This window comes from Capricornis sumatraensis, chromosome 8, assembly GCF_032405125.1.
Source record: "Capricornis sumatraensis isolate serow.1 chromosome 8, serow.2, whole genome shotgun sequence".
Classification (NCBI taxonomy): domain Eukaryota; kingdom Metazoa; phylum Chordata; class Mammalia; order Artiodactyla; family Bovidae; genus Capricornis; species Capricornis sumatraensis.
Window position 1 is genome coordinate 11,548,555 of NC_091076.1, and position 24,107 is coordinate 11,572,661.

The following is a 24,107-nucleotide window of genomic DNA, read 5'->3' on the forward strand; positions in this document are numbered from 1 at the left end:
GGCTGGCATCATAGGTGCACCTAATATCTGCCATCTGACCCACTACCTAATGCCAGTTGTATGTCCCTGGGCTGCCCTTGAAGGCTTTACTTTGCCATTTGCCTGCTTTTCCTCCTAGCAATCAGCTCTCCAATGAGGACAGCAATGCACATCTCATGAAGTGACTGGAAGATCACATGATATCATGAAAGTCTAGCATGGTCTCTAATATTCATTTTTATGATGTTCTTAGCAGTTTTTTCTCCAATTTGGCAAGTTTCCCATGCTCTTAGATGTCCATGCCATTCACTTTGGTTTTCCAACCAAGCCTCAAGGAAGAGATTACCGTAGAATTCTCTGTATTCTGAGAATTTTCAACGTGTACTCCACAGGGACACTAATGGAGGTAAACATTTTCGAGAGGTTTGCATTTTTATTAGATCAATCAATGGCCTAGGGAATGATTAGTCATTCAGAGCATCTATAACTAGACATTTTTGGTCTTCACTACATGCTAAGAACCGAATTTTCCATGAGTACTTGGAGCCAGGAAAGAAGCATGAAGTGGCTTGGGCTCATCGTATTGGTGTCCCTCTCAGAGTGCATAGTCGTGTAAGTATAGGGACTCTAAGCGGCATCATCTTCCTTTCTGGGATGTTTCTTTTCATCTGATTATTCTTCCACCCATCAGGGTTAGATGGAAAAAGAATATTTCCCTGACAGTTTTAAAGTTTAACTCTTACTTATTGATAAATACCTTGCTATAGGGACTGTGGGTCCTAAGGGTCATGGCGTAGAGTTGCATGGTTGCACAACTCTTGGGGCCCAGACATGTAACTTATTGAAAATGGAACTCCTTGCAATTGTTCAGTGCACAGCTTATGCAGATGTAGGTGTGGTCCTGTGGAATAGCACTTTTCTGCAGTTTTTTTCTAGATCTCTTCTCTGTTCTCTCTCTATTTCAGTGTGTATTTGTGTGTCTGCATCTCTGTATCTCTCTCATTTATCTCCCCATCTCTTTGGAAGTCTCTGTGCCTGCAGATAACTCTGTTGTTTTTCCTTACTTTTAATTTCTCAATTTTAACTCTTCCTTGCTCTTGAACCTCTTAATGTTCCTAATATTTTCCCTATCTCCTGGATTCTTCTTTCAACCCTCTCTTCTCTTTCAACATGGAGAAAGATTGGGAGAGCTACTTATACATGGTTTTACATCTGACAAGAAGTGTGACTACAGCCAACTCACAAACTTCCTGTATTTCAAATTCCTCCCCTGGAAAAAGAGTATAATAATCCCCCTTCTACCTCCTTCCCTGAGCTTCTATGAGAAGGATACAGTGGGGTCGCAACAGCAGTGCTAGTGGCTGTCATTGTTGAGACTTCCTATTTATCAGGCACCTTATATCCATCACTTCACTATCCTCAAGATATTCTATTTGGAGGGTGGGAATTATTACATTCCACCATTTTACCGATGGGGAGACAGACCCCACATGGGCACATGGCTTATCCAACATTACAGAACAGAACCTGTATTCAAACCTATGTCTTTGCCATGGGATATGCATAAAATTCTGATAACTAGGCGACTCATAAAAATGACTGGAAAATACACTGTGCCATTACAATGACAGTTATACATAATGACAGTTATACCTTAACACTGACAGATAATTGTAGCTTCTTCTTTGTTTTCTTTGTCAAATGCTCGGTGAAAGAATACCTCTAACAAAAGTGAAGACCATGCGAAAAACCCTCAGTTTAAAAAAAATTGCTGAACAGTTTTCTGAAGGAACGTACTTATAGACTGTACCAGATTTCTTCTCGTGGCTCAAATATAACTACTCACCCCCTGAGGAACACCATGGATGTGAGTATTTTGGGAAGAAGGTGCTTCACAGTGCCCCCTGGTGCTTTAGCCTAGCACCAGGGCTCATCTGGAGGTGCTTGGTGGATGCTGGGGTTGGGGTTCCTACAGGAGGCAGACACCTTGGAAATCAGGGACCCCAACCAGAGGAGAAGGCACTCTCATCTTCAACTCTTGGTCTGTGGTGACTGGGCCCAGCAATTACCAGGTGGCAGGTAAACATCCATTTCTGTGTCAAAGATGTGTCATTAGTTTGAGGGCTATTCTTCCTTCTGAACTAAGTGAGCCACTCAGTTACAGATAAGGAGTGAACCATCACTGACCAAAAGGTAGAACCAACTGCAAAGCAATTGTGAATCCTGAGGCAAAGGAATTCAGTTTCCACAGATGCAAGAACCATAGCAGTAAAAAGTTACAGAACCTGTATTCTGTGTAAGGCCATCAGAATCTAACACAGTGGTTACTGTTTTTAGATTAGAAAAAGGACTTATTTTGTCTTCAAGAATTCCCATGCCAGCCTGAGAGATAGGCAAAGAGTAAATACATGTCATGAGAGGGTCACATGTGGTGTTGATTTGATGTGGTCTGAGTTTAGAGGGAGTAGCTGAGGTTGATCAAGAAGGACTCCTGGAGAAGGGGGTGCTAAGGCTGGATTTGAAGAGACTACGGAGCTTCTCAAAGGAAGGCCCCAGGATTTCCCTGGGTGTCCAGTGGTCCTGGAGTTTCAGGGGTTGTGACTCTGGGCTTCCAGTGCAGGAGGTACCAATTCAATGCTTGGTAAGACTAAATATCCTGCATACCATGTAGCACAGAAAAAAAATCAAATGCAGGCACCTCTGTGACAAAAGGCTGTGAGGTGCACGGTGGTTAGAAAGTGATCTCAAGAGATATGTGACACCCAGAGGGAGGCATCAGTGTGGGAATAGAGGGTAGCCAGTTCTGCACTAACCCACTCCTTCCTTCTCCCTGTAGATGCTCTATGTGGGTAACATCACCATTGGAACAACCCCTCAGGAATTCCAGGTTGTCTTTGACACAGGCTCATCTGACTTGTGGGTGCCCTCCATCTTTTGCAACAGCTCAACCTGGTGTGAATATAGACACCCAGTACCCAGACCATCTTTCACTTGCCCTGCCACCTTATTTCCACCCTTGACACCTGATGACACTCACCTCTTGTATCTGCAGCTACACACGTTAGGTTTAGACATCTTCAGTCTTCCACCTTCTGGCCTACCAATAAGACCTTCAGCATCACCTATGGATCCGGGAGAATTAAAGGAGTTGTTGTTCATGACACAGTTCGGGTAACAGTGTAACAAATGCTGAGTCAGGACTGGCTATGGAGTGACCACTGCTTGCAAAAGAGATGCAGAATCATCTGGCAAGACCCTTCCTAGCCTAACTCTCATAAATATTGGCCATCTTATCCACAGGATCATGTCCCTGGGGAGGCAGTGCCCATGGTGACACACAAACAAATTAGCTAACCCAGAGAGTGGCTTGAGGTGTGGACTTGCAGCTCCTCTGCCCATGAGCAGTTCATGGTTCATTTTGCTGGGAGTGAGAGGAAGGGATAAAAGCACCCACTTTTATATTCACTGAATGTTCCGGGCACTTTCTGGTGATAACTGGTTTAATCCTGCAACAACCCCACACAGCAGGTGGTCTGATTAGCTAATGAGACATATGAGGAAACTGAGGTGTGAACAGCAAGGGCCTTGCTGAGGGCACACATGTGGTAAGTGGTGGAGTTAGGCTGGCTTTTCAGGACTAAAGTTGCTATGGGGCATTTGGGGAAAGGATAAAACTGATCTGGGGAACCAGGGGGCAGTCAAGGACTTCAGGTGTCCATTGTGGGACACTAGAGGCCTGAGAAATCAAGGGGCCTGATAAATGACTTCTCACTCTAGACAACCCTGGTGAGTCTAATAAACCTATGGCCTGCCTCCCCCCAGATACTTGAGTAGTTTCCCTCTCTCTCTTTCTCTGTCATACACACTAACAGAAATATACAGATATGCCAAAAAGTGAATTCTCCAGACACTAATTTCATAGAACCCTGCAAGCAAGATTGTGTTTTTGGCTTCTGTCCTGGACAGATGCAGAATTCCCAGTACATTACAGAGAATGCAGTCCATTCCTGTCATTAGGTCACAGTGATGCCAGAGAGAAGGCTCTCTTGCTCTCGATTGTTTTGTCCCTAAGGTGGCACCTATGGGAGCTGGCCTGACTCTTGGTTGCCCCACCTGGACAGAAGCCATGAGGCCAATTTGACTCACCTAGGTGGTATTTTTCAGAGGGGCAGATTTTATAAAATTCACAGCCTCTCTCAAAAGGAACCCAAATTCCCCTTCCAGCTTGATCTAACCATCTGTGGGCCACCGAAGACAGAGCCCAGCCTCAATTCTTCTCTGAGGATCTAATGGCAATGCACCCAGCCCAGTCCTAGGCCACTTCACATATCTGTAAGTGGGAACACTCTTCTCTCCAACAGATTGGGGACCTTGTAAGTACTGACTAGCCATCCGGTCTATGCATGGCAGAATCTGGGTTTAAGGGCATAGCTTTTGATGGCATCTTGGGCTTGAGCTACCCCAACAGATCCTTCTCTGGAGCCATCCCCATCATTGACAAGCTGAAGAATGAAGGTGCCATTTCTGAGCCTGTTTGTGCCTTCTGCTTGACCAAGTAAGTCTGAGATGGACAATCCCTTTCTCCAAATTAGCTGTAAGATGTTTTCAGTTGCACGAAAATTATAGAATATTTGATAAAGAAGTATCCTGAGAGATAATCTAACCCAGGATAATACGGCTCCAGGGCCCAACTGGCTTTTAAAAATAAAATTTTATTGGAACACAACCCTACTCCTGGGCTCAAGACCCTTAACATGGTCTAAGGGGGTGAGTGAGGAGGAAGGCTAATGGAAGGCAACAGGAAACAAGTTGAAGGAAAGGCATTAGGATTTGCTTATGAATTTGATAAGGAAGGAAGGACAACAATGGTGGATATCTTTCCTTCCTCGTTAGCATTCCACTGGGAACCCTGGACCAGCTACTCAATTTGTAGGAGCCAGTGAGAAAAGAAAGTGTGGGACACAAAAGTGTGAGATCCCTTGTTTAAGAAATATAAGGCATTTCAAGACAGGGAGAACAGAGGTAGGGTCCCTTCTGAGTGTGGGGCCCTGTTGACAGTAGAGGTCACAGGCCAGTGGAGCCAACTCTGGGTGACCTGAACCCACACACTTAGAACTCCCAGGCCTTGATTTTCCTGAAAAATGACAAGGTGGACAAGGGGAAAGCCAAATGCTTCAGCACCCTGTCCTCTGAGGGTGTCTGAGCACTCAGGTCGCTGGAGGTCCAGGGCATCTTCAGAAGACATAGTGGGTGGAGCCCAGCCAAGTGATTCAGCTTCTAACCTCCTCCGTGCCACTCATTAGCCAGTAACAGACCTCAGTCTGGATCTCGGTCACTCCTAGACTCGATTTCTGCATCTGTACATGGGGACCTTATTAGGGCCTTGATGGGTGAACCAGCACAGCTCTCAGACAGTGCTATTGTTACTGTCCTCCAAGGATCGCCCCTATCACTTCTCTCTACAGAGATGATTGGGAGGGCTGTTTGGTGATGTTTGGTGGGGTGGACCACTGCTGCTATGAGGGAGAGCTCAACTGGGTACCATTGATCCAAGCAGGCAACTGGATTGTACACATGGACTGGTAAGCCTCTCCCTCTGAGGGTCAGCCCAAGTGAAGCTCCTGCTACTGTACATGGACACAGGCAGACACACACAAATGCGTTCTCAGACACACAGTCACACAGACATACACACCAACTTCAACGACAGAGACAGACACACAGACACATGGAGACACACAAGCACACACAGAGACACATTGAAACACACATACAGACAAACACAGAAGCACATAGATACACAAACAACCCATGGGTTCGTAATCTCCAGGCTTTCTAAGCTAGGCTCTGACCAGGGTCCTAAAAGGGTCCAGAGAGGTCTGTGCAGCTGGGAGAGGGCTGCACCCACTGCCCTTTGAGGTGGGGAGCATGGTTAGAGGACTCTACAGTGTGGTGAACAGAGGATCAGGGAGAATTTCTCCAGCCTGGACAGAGTTATGATAAGATGACCAGCAGTCCAGGGGTACCTAGGACATAGGAAGTTCTCAGTTCAGATAAATGTCATTTTAAAAACAGGGACAGTCCTGAGAAAATGGGGAAAACTGGTCTTCTTAGGGAGCAGCTACTCAGCAGTGGAGAGAGGTTGGCTGCAGTCTTAAGATGTGAAAGCAACTAATAAAAAGGACACCCCACGTTCTTGGGCACACAGTGGGACAGGGGCTAGAACAAAGAATCAGGAAGGTGGGATCTAGGAGAGACCTGAGGACAAGAGGCATAATTGATAGGATTCTGTGTGATACCCTCAGACGAAAGCTCACCTATCCTTCGGAGTTTCTGTGGGCTAGTCATGTATTTCCTGGCCAGGGTCTCAGGGTCTGAGCTGGTTGTAGGAGCAGTGCTGGGAGACACTCTCTCCCAGAGAAGCCCCTCTTTCCCCCTAGTATGAGAATCTGCTGCCCCCGTGAATCTCCATCTTCACTTTGTGTGAGACCCGTTATTTGTTCCCCATCAGATACAGCTCTCTGGAGGTTTCTTATTATTTTCTCAGTCTTCATTCACTTATTGAACAGACAAGCATTGGGCATCCACTGTGTGCCAGGCACTTTAGGGAGGCAAGGAGAATAAAACTCGCCCTCACATCTAAGAAGGCAGATGCACACGAAGTGACTCGCCCACATAGTGAATTGTGACTTTGGTACATGCTAGACATGAGGAGGAGAAGGCAATGGCAACCCACTCCAGTACTTTGCCTGGAAAATCCCATGGATGGTGAAGCCTGGTGGGCTGCCCTCTGTGAGGTCCCACAGAGTTGGACAGGAATGAAGTGAGTTAGCAGCAGCAGCAGCAGCAGACATGAGGAAGGGTCTACAGAGAGTGAGCAAGACAGGAGACTGATAAACACCGGGGGAGAGACTTTCCGAAAACAATACAATTAAGGTGGAATCTGGAAGATGAGAAGAAATATGCTAGTCAAAGGGGAGTGGAATCTTCTAAGAAGGAAGACCAGCTTGTGTCAAGGTATAAAGGATCCTGGTGTATTCAAGTACTCCATTCAAGGCTGTCAAGAAAGGTGCTGTATCGAGAGTAAAGGAAAAGAGGCAAGAGACGAAGGGCTGTTTATGAGACAGTTGGGAAAGGGGCAACTCTGGGAAGACTCAGAGTGACCTTGATGCCTGCTTTCTTCCATTGTCTCTCAGCATCTTCATGAAAAGAGAGGTTATTGCTTGTTCTGACGGCTGCGAGGCCTTTGTGGACACAGGGACATCACATATCATAGGCCCAAGAAGACTGGTCAATAACATACAGAAGCTCATTGGCACCACACATTGGCATTCCAAGGTGAAGGGTCATGCCCCAGAGTCACTCCCAGTCTCCACACACAACAAGGATCTCCAGGGGCAACCTCTCTCCCTCCCTCTCTAACAGCACTACGTTTCATGTTCTGTGGTGAATACCCTGCCCTCTATTATCTTCACCATCAATGGCATCAACTACCCAGTTAGCTCAAGCCTACATCCTCAAGGTGAGGGGACAATACTGAGGGTTGGTTCTCAAACTGGAGCTTGCAGGAACCCTTGGGCTCCTGCTGGGAGGAGGGCGCCATATAGAGGCCATGTCACATCATTGCAGATGCTGCTGAGCCCAGTGGCTGGGCCAGTGCCTTCCACAAAACCAAACACTTGAAAGTAAAGGGCTGTGTGGGACACTAATCTTCCTGAAATAAATGTGGAGATGCCACACCATATGTCATGGTGGGAGTCACAAGGAGAGGGGAACACTAAGGTCCTCAGTCCTCAAAGAGCTTCAATTAAATTTGAACCCATATGTTCATGAACATGAAATTCAGCACTAGCAGTCCCTGAAATAGGCCATGTTACAAGGAGAATGGCTGGGGACAGTCCCAGTGTGATGTCCCAGCATAAGTTAATAGGCTCCCTTCCCTTCTCAAAGTTTTCCTGATTTGGATGATAAATTACATGGTCAGCCTAGTTCTTGGCTGCATCTTCTCCTTGTTCCAGCCAGGTGCCTCCTTTGTGAGTTGGGGTACCCGACTCCTCTGTAGGGAAGTTGGATACTAAGGTGTTAAAGAGTGCATGGTGACTGCTCAGCCCTGGCACAGGGTGGAGGCTTCATGTCAGCTCCCTGAGAGAGTTCAGAGCAGGCTGATGGGCTCAAAGAAGGCTTTCAGGAAGAGAGGGAATTTCAGGAATTCTAAAACCACAAACTCATTGAGCCATCTGGAAGGTTGCTTGGTTCTAGGCAAAACTGCACTGGGTTCCATGCAAATGGCATCTCAAGGTGGTCTGCACTGGGGCACTGGGGATTTACTCGGGATGATGAGGGCTAGGGACTGACCAGTGGGAATGGGGTACCAGAGTACGTTATCCACCCAAGCCTGGAGTGGCCAAAGATGGTGAGTGTAGGCCAAAGGAGGCTTCTCAGAGTTCCTGAGTTAAGTCTTCAAGAACATGTTGTGGGCACTGCTCTATTTATGATGGATAACCAACAACGAGATGCTGTGTAGCACAGAGAACTCTGCTCAGTTATATGATAACCTGAATGGGAGGGATGTCCTTGATACCAAGATACCTGGATACATACAGTTTAGTCCCTTTACTGTCCACCTGAAACTCAGAATATTGTTAATCAGCTATAATCCAATACAAAAAAAGTTTTAAAATAGAGTACAGATTGTGGGGACACAGGAGGAGAACCAGCATTCTCTGCAGAGAAAACAAGGAGCAGGAGTCAGAAGAAAAGGAACAGGGAGTGAGGGGAACTATGGACACACTTGTTCTTTTCTAAATAATTATATTGAAGTGTGGCTGATCTTCAGTGTTGCATTAAGTTCTGCGGCACAGTAATGTGACTCAGTTATACACATAAAAAATATATTTTTTTCTTATCCTTTTTCATGTGGTTTATCACTGAATATTGAATATAGTTCCTTACGCTCTACAGTAGGACTTTGTTGTTTTTCATTTCTCTGTTTCCCCAACTCCCAGTCCTCCACTCACCACACCCTTCCTCATGGCAACCTCATGTCTTGGGCCTCTTTGGTTTTGGATGAACTCTTACATCCCCTGCTGCTGAGAAAACCCCTTGATACTTACCAAAAGAGGGAAATAAAGCAAAGAATTGTGCTGGGTCTGGATATTGGGGGAAATCACCGGTAAGGGCTCATGCTGACTGGTGTGTGTCTCTGACTCCCCCAGGATTCTAGAGGCCGCTGCTATACCACCTTTCAAGAGCACAGAATGAGTTCATCTACAGAGACCTGGATCCTGGGTGACATCTTCCTGAGGGTGTATTTCTCGGTCTTTGACTGAGGAAATGACAGGATTGGCCTGGCAAGGGCAGTGTAAATGCTTGGAGTGGTTCAGGAATCAGTAAGGCCGCTCCTAACACACACTTACTCACACTTAGGGCACTCCTGCCCATGATGCTGATGAACTGTATTTGGTGGTCTGTACACCCTATTCTCAGTAAAGAATAAAGGGTTTCACTCTTAATGGTGCTGAAACAAATGGTTGCCTCTGTTTGTGTCTGGGAGTGAAGGATCTAGAACCAAGTCTGAATCAAAATTGAGAGAAGCCCTACTCCAACTGGCTTCAAGGGAAACAGAGACTCATTGAAATGATTCTGGGAATCCAGGATACAAGAATTAGAGCAAATACAAAGATCTCAGTGACTAGACCCAAGAAATCAGAAGAAATCAGTTCTCTCTCACCTTCGCTCATTCCCTTCAGTCTACTTTGATGGTCTTAGCCTGGCAACTTTTTTCCTTAAGGCTTATACACCTAGTGAGGGAGTTCAAGCTACCTGACCTAGGGTTTTAAATCCTGAAGGCATCACCTAGTATGGAAAGAAGATTGTAGACATCAGATTTCAAGGGTGTTCTCTGAAAGACCCACCTCAGATCACATGTACAGCCCTTGATCAACCATCCTGGCAGGGACATGGGGTCTTATGACTGGCTTTACATGGTCTTTGGCCCTGACTCAGCAGCACACATGATTGTCAATTTTCTCCAGAACTACATGACTGAAGCTGGGGAGAGGCAGCCCCAAGGAGAGCAACTTGGGAATGGTCTAGGCGATGGAAGAATTTGTGATAACCCACCAACTCCACCACCTCTTCATTCAGAGGAATTATAAGGAATAATGAAATAGAGTCTCTTTACCCATCTCAGATGATCTTATCACTGGGCATGTCCTCCAGGGGATGTTGGGTGAAGCACTTCATGCAGAGCTGGTTCCCTCTTGTTCCCACACCCCAGTCACCAGCTCTTTGCCACATATGCCTGCTCTGTCCTTTACAGTCCCACTTGGTAAGTGGTGGCCACAGTTGATCCCTGAGCCATCCCCCTACTCCAGGGCCCAGAATGCCCCTTCCTTGCCTCCAGTGCTGCTGGGGAGAATGCAACGCATGTATCGGGGGACCCAGGTTACACAGAGCCTTCAGCCTTTCTGAGTTTCCTCCAGGGGTGGAGCTACAAACTATTTTCTTAGAGCTGCCAAAGTTAGGCACTTTTGCAGTGGAAGCATCCGTTCCTTCCACCTGGAGACCTTCAGTAGATGCCTCAGCTGAGTCAGCAGGGGTCACAGGTTGATTTCCTTTCAGATTGACTGGTTTGATCTCCTTGTTGTATAAGGGCCTCTCAAGAATCTTCTCAAGCACCACAGTTCAAAAACTCAGTTCTTTGGCATTTACCATTTTTTATGGTCCAGATCACACATCTGTACATGATTACTGGAAAAATCATAGCTTTGATGCTACAGACCTCTGTAGCAAAGTGAGTCTCTGCTTTTTAATACACTGTGCAGGTTTTTCATAGCCTTTCTTCCTTCCAAGGAGCAAGTGTCTTTTAATTTTGTGGCTGCAGTCAAGGTTTTGGAGCCCAAGAAAATAAAATCTGCCACTGTTTTGGAGCCTAAGAAAATAAAATCTGCCACTGTTTCCACTTTTCCCTCATTTGTATGCCATGATGTGGTGGGATCAGATACCATGAATATTGAGTATATTTTTGTGAATAGTTCTTTGAATGTTCTTTAAGCCAGTTTTTGCATCTCCTCTCCTCATCAAGAGGCTCTTTAGTTCTTCTTTGCTTTCTGCTATTAGGGCAATGTCATCTTCATCTCTGTGGATGTTGATATTTCTCCCAGCAATCTTGATTCCAGCTTGGGATTTATGCAGTCCAGCATATTGAATAATGTATCCTGTATAGAAATTTAATAACCAGAGTAAGAATGTACACGTTGTCACACTTCTTTCCCAGTTTTAAGTCTTTCAGTTCTGTGTCTGATTCTAACTGCCGCTTTTTGACCTACATACAGACTTTTCAGGAGACAGGTAAGGTGATCTGGTACTCCCATTTCCTTAAGAATTTTCCACAGTTTGTTGTGGTCCACACAGTGAAAGGCTTTAGCATAGTCAGTGAAGCAGATGGAAATGTTATCTGGGATTCCCTTCCTCTCTCTATGATCCAATGGATGTTGGCAATTTGATCTCTGGTTCCTCAAACCAGATTGCACATCTGGAAGTTTTCAGTTCATGTAGTGTTGAAGCTTAGCTTGAAGGATTTTGAGCATTACCTTGCTAGCAAGTGAGATGAGCTCTATTGCGTGATAGGTAGAACATTCTTTGGAATTGCCTTTCTTTTGGATTGGAATGAAAACTGACCTTTTCCAGCACTGTGGCCACTGCTGAGTTTTCCAAATTTGATGACATATTGAATGCAGCACTTTTACAGCCTCATTCTTTAGGATTTTTAAATAGCTCAGCTGGAATTCCATCACCTCTCCTATCATTGTTTGTAGTGATGCTTTTTAAGGCCGACTTGACTTCATACTCCAGTATATCGAGCTTTACATGAGTGACACAAGCATCATCCCTATCCCTGTCTTTATGACCATGTTTGTACAGTTCTTCTGTGCATTCTTGCCACCTCTTCTTAATCTCATTTGCTTCTGTTAGGCCTTTGACTTTTCTGTCCTTTTTTGTGCCCATCCTTGCGTGAAGTGTCCCTCTGGTAGCTCCAATTTTCCTGAAACGATCTATCTCTTTACAATTCTATTGCTTTCTTCTAATTCTTGCAGTGTTCACTTATGAAGACTTTCTTATATCCCCTTGCTATTCTCTGGAAGTCCACATTCCATTGGGTATATCTTTCCTTTTCTCCTTTGCCTTTCACTTCTCTTATTTTCTCAGCTGTTTTTAAGGCCTCCTCAGGCAATGCCTTTTCCTTCTCACATTTGTTTTTCTTGGGGATGGTTTTGGTGACCACCTCTCGTACAATGTTACAAACCTCCATCCATAGTTCTTCAGGCTTCCAGAGACCTAATCCCTTGAATCTATTTTTCATCTCCAATATAAATCATAATGGATTTGATTTAGGTCATAGCTGAATGTTCTACTGGTTTTCCTTACTTACTTCAATTTAAGCCTGAATACTGCTTGCTTCTGCCTAAGCATTGTTGCCAGATCACCACCCACTGCTCCCAGTAGGTGTGGAGAAAAACACACAATTTGAGGACTGTTACCCTGGGCTTGTGGCTTTATGTGCTTAGCTGTGTGACCTTGATCAAATACCTTAACCTCAATATTCTCATCTGGTCAATCGGCACCATGATGATTATTCCACCTCTAGATGCATGAGTGCCCGCTATGAACAAGTGGCCCTGAGAGGGCTTTCTGGGTTCCTGAGTCTAGAACAAATATGAATTACTCTGCCACCTGGGGAGAAGGAAATCTTCTGCTTAGAGGTTATGGCTGCTATCCCCAAGGCTAAATATTGATTCAAGCCAAATGACATCTATCTCTGAACCCTGACCCTGAACTCTGACCGAGCCGATGCTTCTGTTTTCTGGGCCCCAGCAAGAGCTAATGATTACAGGCTCAGATTGCTCCCTCCCCAGCCTTACCAGTCAGCCTTTCCTTGTCAACTGCTTCTAGCCTGAAATCACACTGCAAGGAGAGTTGTGAGGCTTTTCGTCTCTTTTCGGTTTCCCACATCTCCAGTGTAACAAGAAGTAGCTGTTATGGCTACTTGTCATAGCAACAGCTATGGCAACCTGTACAGTCCAATCTCAGCCTGCTAAATGAAACTGTCCCCATTTGGCCCCTCATGTTTAAATTACCTACAGTTGCCTTAGAATCCTTCCTATGCTTGCTGTTTAACGACCAAATATGTGTGGACTTGATCTAGTTTTCTTTCCCAAGCCTGATTCCAGTTATGCAATGAAGTAACCAAACTTTTAGTCATCTAACTACCCACAGGAATTGACAAAAGCAAACCACCCATCATGCATTTCTTGCTTGCCCCAAAACAACTTTGAAGTGATCTGCTGAAACATTGTGATAGTTTTGCATGTACACTCCAGAAGGGACACTTTTTCTGGATTTGTTTTCCACCTAGTGCAGAATGTCTACCACAAGCTTCGCCCTCCAGCAGCTGGTCACCTGGTTTTTGCAGACTCATCCCACTCCCGATCCGTTCGACATCCCTTGGTAAAATCTAGAGAACAAACTCAGTCAAAGCTCTCTTTTCTGTAGAAAAGAGATTTTGTTTTTAGGAAACAATACTTGGTAACACATTCAAAATCTTGTGCTCCTTGCCTTGGATTCAAGGACCTGCACCAGAGGATGGGAAGCCTCCCCTTCCAACTAAATCTTTCTCTACTCCAACCAGGACCAGAGCCTTCACTGGACCCTGTGTCCTCATTGGTATCATTCAGTTGCTAAGTCATGTCTGACTCTTTGTGATTACATGTTCAGCAACAAAATAGGCTTCCCTGTCTTTCACTATTTTGTGTAGTTTCCTCAAATTCATGTCCTTTTAGTAAGTGATGCAATCTCACAATCTCATCCTTTTATTCCCTCTCCTTCTGCCCAAAGTCTTTACCAGCATCAAGGTCTCTTCCAAAGCGCTGGGTCTTGACATCATTGGCCTAAGTGTTGGAGCTTCATCTTCAATATCAGTCCTTCCATTGAACATTGCTCTACCACTTAAAAACAAAACTCATGTTTCCAATCACCTAACAATATTGAGCATTGATAAAGTTTAGTAGAACAGGGATCTTGTCCTTTGGGAAATCCCAGCACTGCCTCCCAGCCTTTCTCTTACCATTCTCTCCGTCTGGCATAGAATTGCTTCCCTGAAGCTTCTCCAGTTTGAAATGGCCTGCTCTCCCAAAATTGTCAGCTATCCAGGAATTGTTCCTTCCTCCTTCCTTAAAGACGTCTGCCTGCTCCCTGATTGTCCTCTGTACATCAGTTCAGTTCAATCTCTCAGTCATGTCCAACTCTTTGCTATATCATGGGGTGCAGCATGCCAGGCTTCCCTGTCCATCACCAACTCCCAGAGCTTGCTCAAACTCATGTTCATCAAGTTGATGATGCCACCCAATAATTCCGTCTTCTGTCTTCAGCTTTGTCTCCTGCCTTTAATGTTTCCCAACATCGGGGTCTTTTATCATGAGTCAGTTCTACCCATCAGCTGGCCAAAGTAATGGAGGTTAAGCTTCAGCATCGGTCCTTCCAATGAATATTCAGGACTGGTTTCCTTTAGGATGGACTGGTTGGATCTCCTTGCAATCCAAGGGTCTCTCAAGAGTATTGTCCAACACACAGTTCAAAAGCATCAATTCTTTGGTGCTCAAGTTTCTTTATGGTCCAACTCTCATGTCTGCTCACGATTTCTGGAAAAAACATAGCTTTGACTATACAGACCTTTGCTGGTAAAGTAATGTCTCTGCTTTTTAGTATTCTGTCAAAGTTTTTCATAGATTTTCTTCCAAGGACCAAGTGTCTTTTATTTCACAGCTGCAGTCCCTATCTTCAGTGATTTTGGAGCCCAGGAAAATAAAGTCTGTCACAGCTTTCATTGTTTCTCCATGTATTTACCATGAAATAATGGAACTGGATGCAGTAATCTTCATTTTTTGATCTGTATGTACCTCATCAAGACCATCCCCAAGAAAATGAAATGCCAAAAGGCAAAATGTATGTCTGAGGATGCCTTAGAAATAACTTAGAAAAGAAGAGACACAGAAGGCAAAAGAGAAAAGAAACACATACCAATCTGAATGAAGAGTTCCAAAGATAGCAAGAAGAGATTAAAAAAGAAAAAGCCTTCCTAAGTTATCAGTGCAAAGATATAGAGGAAAACATAGAATGGGAAAGACCAGAGATCTGGTCAAGAAAATTAGAGATAGGGAAGGATCATTTCATGCAAAGATGGGTCAAATAAAAGACAGAAATGGCATGGACCTAAGAGAAGCAGAATATATTAAGAAGAGGTTGAAAGAATATATAGAAGAACTATACAAAAAAGATATTAATTAGCCAGATAACCATGATGGTGTGATCACTCACTTAGAGCTAGACATCCTGAAATGTGAAGTTAAGACGGCCTTAAGAAGCATCATTACGAGTAAAGCTAGTGGAGGTGATGGAATTGCAGTTGAGCTATTTCAAATCCTAAAAGATGATGCTGTTAAAGTGCTGCACTTAATACTCTAGCAAATTTGGAAAACTCAGGAGTGGCCACAGGACTGGAAAGGTCGTTTTCATTGCAATTCCAAAGAAAGGTGATTTCAAAGAATGTTCAACTACCACACAGTTGCACTCAAAGTAATATCTCCAATCAAGCCTTCAATAGTACAGGAACTATGAATTTACATATGTTCAAGCTAGATTTAGGAAAGGCAGAGGAACCAGAGATCAAATTGACATCGTCTGTTGGATCATAGATAAAGCAAGAGAATTCCAGAAATATACCTACTTTTGCTTTATTGACCATGCAAAAGCCTTTGCCAGTATGGATCACAACAAACTGTGGAAAACCTATGGAGACTGGAATACCAGACAATCTTACCTGCCTTCTAAGAAATCTGTATGCAGGTCAAGAAGCAACAGTTAGAACTGAACATGGAACAGCAGACTGGTTCCAAATCAGGAAAGGAGTACGTAAAGGCTGTATATTGTCACCCTGCTTATTTAAATTATATGCAGAGTGCATCATGCGAAATGACCAACTGGATGAAGCACAAGCTAGAATCACGTTTTCTGGTAGAAATATCAATAACCTCAGATATGCAGAAATCACCACTCTTATGGCAGAACGTGAAGAGAAACTAAAGAGCCTCTTGATGAAAGTGAAAGAGGAGAGTGAAACATCTGGCTTAAACTCCACATTCAGAAAATGAAGATCAAGACATTTGGTCCCATCACTTCAATGCAAATAGATGGGGAAACAATGGAAACAGTGAGATACTTTATTTTGGGGGCTCCAAAATCACTGCAGATGATGACTGCAGCCATGAAATTAAAAGCTGCTTGCTTGCTTGAAGAAAAGCTATGACAAGCCTAGCAGCATTTTTAAAAGCAGAGACATTACTTTGCTGAAAATGTTCAGTATAATCAACGCTATGATTTTTCTAGTTGTCATGTATGGATGTGACAGTTGGAGCATAAAGAATGGTGAGTAATGAATAATTGAAAGTTTTGAACTGTGGTGTTGGATAATACTCTTGAGAGTCCTTTGGACTACAAGGAGATCCAACAAGTCCATGCTAAAGGAAATCAATCCTGAATATTCATTGAAAGGACTGATGCTGAAGCTGAAACTCCAATACTCTGGCCAACTGATGTGAAGAACTTACTCATTAGAAAAACCCTATTACTGGGAAAGATTGAAGGCAGGAGGAGAAGAGGATGACAGAGGATGACAGAGGATGAGATGGTTGGATAGCATCACTGACTTGATGATATGAGTTTGAGCAATTTCCAGGAATTGGTGAAGGACAGAGAAGCCTGGCGTGCTGCAGTCCATGGGATTGCAAAGAGTCGGACATGACTGAGTGACTGAACTGAACTGAACTGAACATACCCCATAGCAAATGCTATTTGTAATTTTCATGTTTCTCCAGCAAGATGGGGCTCCCCAAAGCCCCAACACATATCCCTAGTTAGTCTGCACCCCTGCACAGAAGTCACTGCCTAGCATTCACAAGGCATTCAGTGAGTTCTGATTGCAGGGGAACCTCCGTTTTGGTAGACATAGAGGAACAAAGGACACATTTATCCTCCTGTCTCAAACAACTTGAAAGTAGAAGAGATCAATGAAAGAGCAGTTTTTTACATCAAATGTCAGGCAGCAGAGAATGGATTCTTGAGGCAGGGAGCAAGCAAGGTGAGTTCTACAATTGCCCCAACTCTAGAAATTTTTTCCAACACATACATGGAAGGGACATCTAAGCAGAGACAAAAGGTCTCTTCAAGAAGAGAGATTTGAGACTCTAGATAGAGCTCACAGGAGAGAGCTACACACAGAGAACTCTGAGAGTGTACAGGTGATACCCTTCCAGTTTTCAGCAGAGTTGATAGTACTGGTCATGATTTTAGGGAACAATCGTTGAGTCTCAAATTGCCCCAAGTCTATGCTGGTCCCCACCCACCAGCATGGAAATTACTCATAATTCCCATGACATCAGTATGACCCTGAAGACAATATTGCCTTACTAGTGGGGATTAGTAAACCTGGTCTAAAATCTGGTTTTATATCAGCTAAAAAGCCTGAACAGAAAGCCTCCAAAAAATACAATTGTTTCCAAGAAATTAACAGTATTTGCAAACAGTGCCAGGAATAATTTATAAAAATTAAGAATATCCAGCATCCAAAGGGTAAAAATTGCCATATCCATACATCTGTGTCTCCCTTGCTGTCTTGCATACAGGGTTATCATTACCATCTTTCTAGTCCAATATCCAATTTAAAATTTCCATATGAATTGTGAAAATATTTGTCTTAGATCAATCAAAATATTGTAAAGTAATTATACTCTAATTAATATAAATACATAAATTTAAAAAGAAAAAAATTTCCAATGTGTAAAGAAGCAAGAAAATATCCATAATCAGGCAAAAATCAATTAGTGAAAACACATTTAAAATATACATTACATAATTAGCAGGGAAGGACATTAAAATGCTTCCTAGAATAATAATCTTTATAGTCATCAAGCTGAAGAATATTGAGTGTGTTAAATAAAGACATGGAAAATAGGAATGAAAGACTGGGAAAAAATTAACTGTGCATCACAAAGATTTGTTTTTTTAAAACATAAATTTATTTATATTAATTGGAGGTTAATTACTTTACAATATTTTATTGGTTTTGCCATACATCAACATGAATCCGCCGTAGGTATACACGTGTTCCCCATCCTGAACCCCCCTCCCTCCTCCCTCCTCCCTCCTCGTACCATCCCTCTGGGTCATGGTAGTGCACAACCCCGAGCATCCTGTATCATGCATCGAACCTGGGCCGGCCATTCATTTCACATGTGATAATATACATGTTTCAGTGCCATCCTCCCAGATCATCCCACCCTCACCCTCTCCCACAGAGTCCAGAAGACTGTTCTATACATCTGTGTCTCTTTTGGTGTCTCGCATACAGGGTTATCATTACCATCTTTCTAAATTCCATATATATGTGTTATTATACTGTATTGGTGTTTTTCTTTCTGGCTTACTTCACTCTGTGTAATAGGCTCCAGTTTCATCCACCTCATTAGAACTGATTCAAGTGTATTCATTTTAATGGCTAAGTAATACTCCATTGTGTATATGTACCACTGCTTTCTTATCCATTCATCTGCTGATTGATGTCTAGGTTGCTTCCGTGTCTTTGCCAGTTGCTTCATTTGCTATTATTTTCTCCCATTCCGAAGGCTGTCTTTTCACCTTGCTTATAGTTTCCTTTGTTGTGCAGAAGATTTTAATTTTAATTAGGCCCCATTGTTTTCTTTTTGCTTTTATATCCAATATTCTGGGAGGTGGGTCATAGAGGATCCTGCTGTGATTTATGTCAGAGAGTGTTTTGCCTATGTTCTCCTCTAGGAGTTTTATAGTTTCTGGTCTTATGTTTAGATCTTTAATCCATTTTGAGTTTATTTTTGTGTATGGTGTTAGAAAGTGTTCTAGTTTCATTCTTTTACAAGTGGTTGACCAGTTTTCACAGCACCACTTATTAAAGTGGTTGTCTTTTCTCCATTGTATGTTCTTGCATCCTTTGTCGAAGATAAGGTGTCCATAGGTGTGTATATTTCTCTCTGGGCTTTCTATTTTGTTCCTTTGATCTATATTTCTGTCTTTGTGGCAGTACCATACTGTCTTGATGACTGTGGCTTTGTAGTAGAGCCTGAAGTCAGGCAGGTTGATTCCTCTAGTTCAATTCTTCTTTCTCAAGATTGCTTTGGGTATTTGAGGTTTTTTGTATTTCCATACAAATTGTGAAATTACTTGTTCTAGCTCTGTGAAAAATACCATTGGTAGCTTGATAGGGATTGCATTGAATCTATAGATTGTTTTGGGTAGTATACTCATTTTCTCTACATTGATTCTTTCAATCCACGAACACAGTATATTTCTCCATTTATTAGTGTCCTCTTTGATTTCTTTCATCAGTGTTTTATAGTTTTCTATATATAAGTCTTTTGTTTCTTTAGGTAGATATATTCCCAAGTATTTTATTCTTTTCATTGCAATGGTGAATGGATTTGTTTCCTTAATTTCTCTTTCATTTTCTCATTGTTAGTGTTTAGGAATGCAAGTGATATCTGTGTGTTGATTTTATATCCTGCAGCTTTACTATATTCATTATTAGCTCTAGTAATTTTCTGGTGGAGTCTTTAGGGTTTTCTATGTAGAGGATCATGTCATCTGCAAACGGTGAGAGTTTTACTCCTTCTTTTCCAATTTGGATTCCTTTTATTTCTTTTTTTTTTTTTTTTTGTTCTGATTGCTGTGGCCAATACTTCCAAAACTATGTTGAATAGTAGTGGTGAGAGTGAGCACCCTTATCTTGTTCCTGACTTTATGGCAATGCTTTCAATTTTTCACCATTGAGGATAATGTTTGCTGTGGGTTTGTCATTTATAGCTTTGGTTATGTTGAGGTATGTTCCTTCTATTCCTGCATTCTGGTGGGTTTTATCATAAATGGAGGTTGACGTTTGTCAAAGGTTTCTCTGCATCTATTGAGAAAATCATATGGTGTTTATCTTTCAATTTGTTAATGTGGTGTATTACATTGGTTGATTTGCAGATATCGAAGAATCCTTGCATCCTTGGGATAAAGCCCACTTGGTCATGGTATATGATGTTTTAATGTGTTGTTGGATTCTGGTTGCAAGAATTTTGTTAAGGATTTTTGCATCTATGTTCATGAGTGATATTGCCCTGTAGTTTTCTTTTTTGTGGCATCTTTATCAGGTCTTGGTATTAGGGTGATGGTGGACTCGTAGAGTGAGTTTGGCAGTTTGTCTTTGTCTCTGCAATTTTCTGAAGAGTTTAAGTAGGATAGGTGTTAGCTCTTCTCCAAATTTTTGGTAGAATTCAGCTGTGAAGCCATCTGGTCCTGAGTTTTTGTTTGCTGGAAGATTTATGATTACAGTTTCAATTTCCATGCTTTTGATGTGTCTGTTAAGATTTTCTATTTCCTCCTGGTTCAGTTTTGGAAAGTTGTACTTTCCTAAGAATTTGTCCATTTCTTCCAAGTTGTCCATTTTATTGGCATATAGTTACTGATAGTAGTCTCTTATGATCCCTTGCATTTCTGTGTTGTCTGTTGTGATCTCTCCATTTTCATTTCTAATTTGGTTGATTTGATTTTTCTCCCTTTGTTTCTCGATGATTCTGGCCAATGGTTTATCAATTTTGTTTATCCTTTTAAAGAACCACCTTTTCTCTTTGTTGATTTTTGCTATGGTCTCTTTTGTTTCTTTTGCATTTATTTCTGCCTGAATTTTAAAGATTTCTTTACTTCTAATAACCCTGGGGTTCTTCATTTCTTCCTTTTCTAGTTACTTTAGATGTAGACTAGGGTTATTTATTTGACTTTTTTCTTATTTCTTGAGGTATGCCTGTACTGCTATGAACCTTCCCCTTAGCGCTGATTTTACAGTGTCCCACAGGGTTTGGGTTGTTTTGTTTTCATTTTCATTCATTTCTATGCATATTTTGACTTCTTTTTTGACTTATTCTGTGATTTGTTGGTTATTCATCAGCGTGTTGTTCAGCCTCCTTATGTTGGAATTTTAAATAGTTTTTCTCCTGTAATTGAGATCTAATCTTACTTCATTGTGGTCAGAAAAAATGCTTGGAATGATTTCATTTTTTTTGAGTTTACCAAGGCTAGATTTATAGCCCTGGCTGTGATCTGTCTTGAAGAAGGTTCCGTGTGCACTTGAGAAAAAGGTGAAATTTGTTGTTTTGGGGTGAAATGTCCTGTAGATATCAAGTGGGTCTGACAGGTCTATTGTATCATTTAAGTTTGTGTTTCCTTGTTAATTTTCTGTTTAGTTGACCTAGCTATGGGTGTGAGTGGGGTATTAAAGTCTCCCACTATTATTGTGTTATCGTTAATTTCCCCTTTCATACTTGTTAGCATTTGTCTTACATATTGGGGTGCTCTTATGTTGGGTGCATTTATATTTAAAATAGTTTTATCTTCTTCTTGGATTGGTAGTTTGATCATTATGTAGTGTCCTTATTTGTCTCTTTTCACAGCCTTTGTTTTAAAGTCTATTTTATCTGATATGAAGATTGCTACTTCTGCTTTCTTTTGGTCTCTATTTGTGTCGAATATTTTTTTCCAGCCCTTCAGTTTCAGTCTGAATGTGTCCCTTGTTTTGAGGTGGGTCTCTTCTAGGCAACATATATAGGGGTCTTGTTTTTGTATCCATTCAGCCAGTCTTTGTCTTTTGTTTGAGGCATTCAACCCATTTACATTTAAGGTAATTATTGATAAGCATGATCCCGTTGCCATTTACTTTATTGTTTTGCATTTGAGTTTATACACCCTTTCTGTGTTTCCAGTCTAGAGAAGCCCTTTACCATTTGTTAGAGAGCTGGATTGGTGGTACTGAATTCTCTCAGCTTTTGCTTGTCTGTAAAGCTTTTGATTTCGCCTTCATATTTGAATGAGACCCTTGCTGGGTGCAGTAATCTGAGCTGTAGGTTTTTTTCTTTCATCACTTTAAGTATGCCCTGCCATTCCCTCCTGGCCTAAAGAGTGGCTATTGAAAGATCAGCTGTTATCCTTATGCGAATCCCCTTGTGTGCTATTTGTTTTTCCCGTGCTGGTTTTAATATTTGTTCTTTGTGTTTGATCTTTGTTAATTTGATTAATATGTGTCTTGGGGTGTTTCACCTTGGGTTTATCCTTTTTGGGGCTCTCTGGGTTTCTTGGACTTGCCTGATTATTTCCTTCCCCAACTTAGGGAAATTTTCAACTATTATCTCTATTCTATTATAGGTAGATTCCCTATCTCTTCCTTTTTTGTTTGGTTTGGTGGACATTTATCCTGTTCCTTTACCTGCTGGGTATTTCTTTGACTCTTCATCTTGTTTATATTGCTGTGTTTGGGGTGGCCTTTCTGTATTCTGGCAGTTTGTGGAGTTCTCTTTATTGTGGAGTTTCCTCACTGTGGATGGGGTTGGATGGGTGGCTTGTCAATGTTTCCTGGTTAGGGAAGTTTGTGTCTGTGTTTGGTGGGTGGAGATGAATTTCTTCTTTCTGAAGTGAAATGAAGTGTCCAGTAATGAGTTATGAGATGTCAGTGGGTTTGGAGTGACTTTGGGCAGCCTGTATTTTGAAGCTCAGGGCTTTGTTCCTGTTTTGCTGAAGAATTTGTGTGGTATGTCTTGGTCTGGAACTTGTTGGCCCTTGGGTGGTGCTTGGTTTCAGTGTAGGTATAGAGGCATTTGATGAGCTCCTGTTGATTAATGTTCCCTGGAGTCAGGCGTTCTCTGGTGTTCTCAGAATTTGGACTTAAGCCTCCTGCTCCTGGTTTTCCATCTTCTTCTTACAATAGCCTCAAGACTTCTCCATCTATACAGCACCAATGATAAAACATCTAGGTTAAAGATGAAAAGTTCTCCAGACTTAGGGACACCCAGAGAGGTTCACATAGTTACATGGAGAAGAGAAGAGAAGAGGGAGGAGGGAGATAGAGGTGACCAGGAGTAGAAGAGAGGTAATCAAAACAGGCGAGAACCAACTAGCCGGTAGTCACTTCCTACGTGCTTTGCACAGTCTGGATCCCTCAGAGTTGTTCACAGAATTACACAGAGAAGAGAAGAGGGAAGATAGAGACAGAGGTGACCAGGAGGAGAAGAGGGGGAATCAAAAGGGGAGAGAGCAAGCTAGCCAGTAATCACTTCCCTATGTGCTCTTCACCGTCTGGATCCCTCAGAGATGTTCACAGAGTTATACAGAGAAGAAAAGAAGGAGGAAAGAGACAGAGGTGGCCAGGGGGATAAAGAGGTGAATCAAAAGGAGAGAGACAGATTCAGCCAGTAATCAGTTCCCTAAGTGTTCTCCACAGTCTGGAACACACAAAGAGATTCACAGAGTTGGGTAGATAAGAGAACGGGGAGGGAGGAGATAGAGGCGACCTGGTGGAGAAAAAGGAGATCCAAAGGGGGAGAGAGCAATCAGGCCAGTGATCTCACTCCCAAGTAAAAATGATTACTGAAGATTGGGTTCTTAAAGGTACAAAATTGTTAACAAATACCAGAAAGCAAAGATTAAAAATCTAGAGTAGATTTGGAGTCTCAAAAATACAATATTAAAGGAAAAAAACAAAGTCACAAAAATGATAATATATATACATACATATATATATATATGAATTTTGCTTTAAGAAATAGGGTCTCTTTTTCAAACTAATAGTAGGTTATAAAAAAGAAAATTAAGGAGTAGTAGAGGTCTTAAAAATTAAAAAAATTAAATTTAAAGAATGAAAATAGTAAAAATATATCTAGAACTTTCTGTGGTGTTGTTGTGGACAGTGTGGGGTCAGTTCACTTTCAGATAGTTCCTTCATCCAGCTTATACTTCTAAAGATCTATAGGCCCCTTCCTATGTAGTCCGTGCTAACTGTGGGGTTTTAATCTACTGCACCTGTCACTTTCAGGGCAGTTCCTTCTGTTTTACCTTCTTCTGTTTGCTGGTCTCCTCAGTGTATAATTTCTGCCCTGACCCAATGGGGTGGTGGTGGACAAATTTTCAGGCTCACTTATTCAGTCGTGCTGTGGAGAGGGAGGGACGTTGCCAAT

At 42.4% G+C, this 24,107-nt stretch overlaps 1 pseudogene; it reads left to right on the plus strand.

Moving 5' to 3' along the window:
* The first annotated feature begins 538 nt into the window (after window positions 1–538).
* LOC138084343 (pregnancy-associated glycoprotein 1-like) lies at window positions 539–9,344 on the plus strand (annotated as a pseudogene).
* The last annotated feature ends 14,763 nt before the right edge of the window (window positions 9,345–24,107 follow it).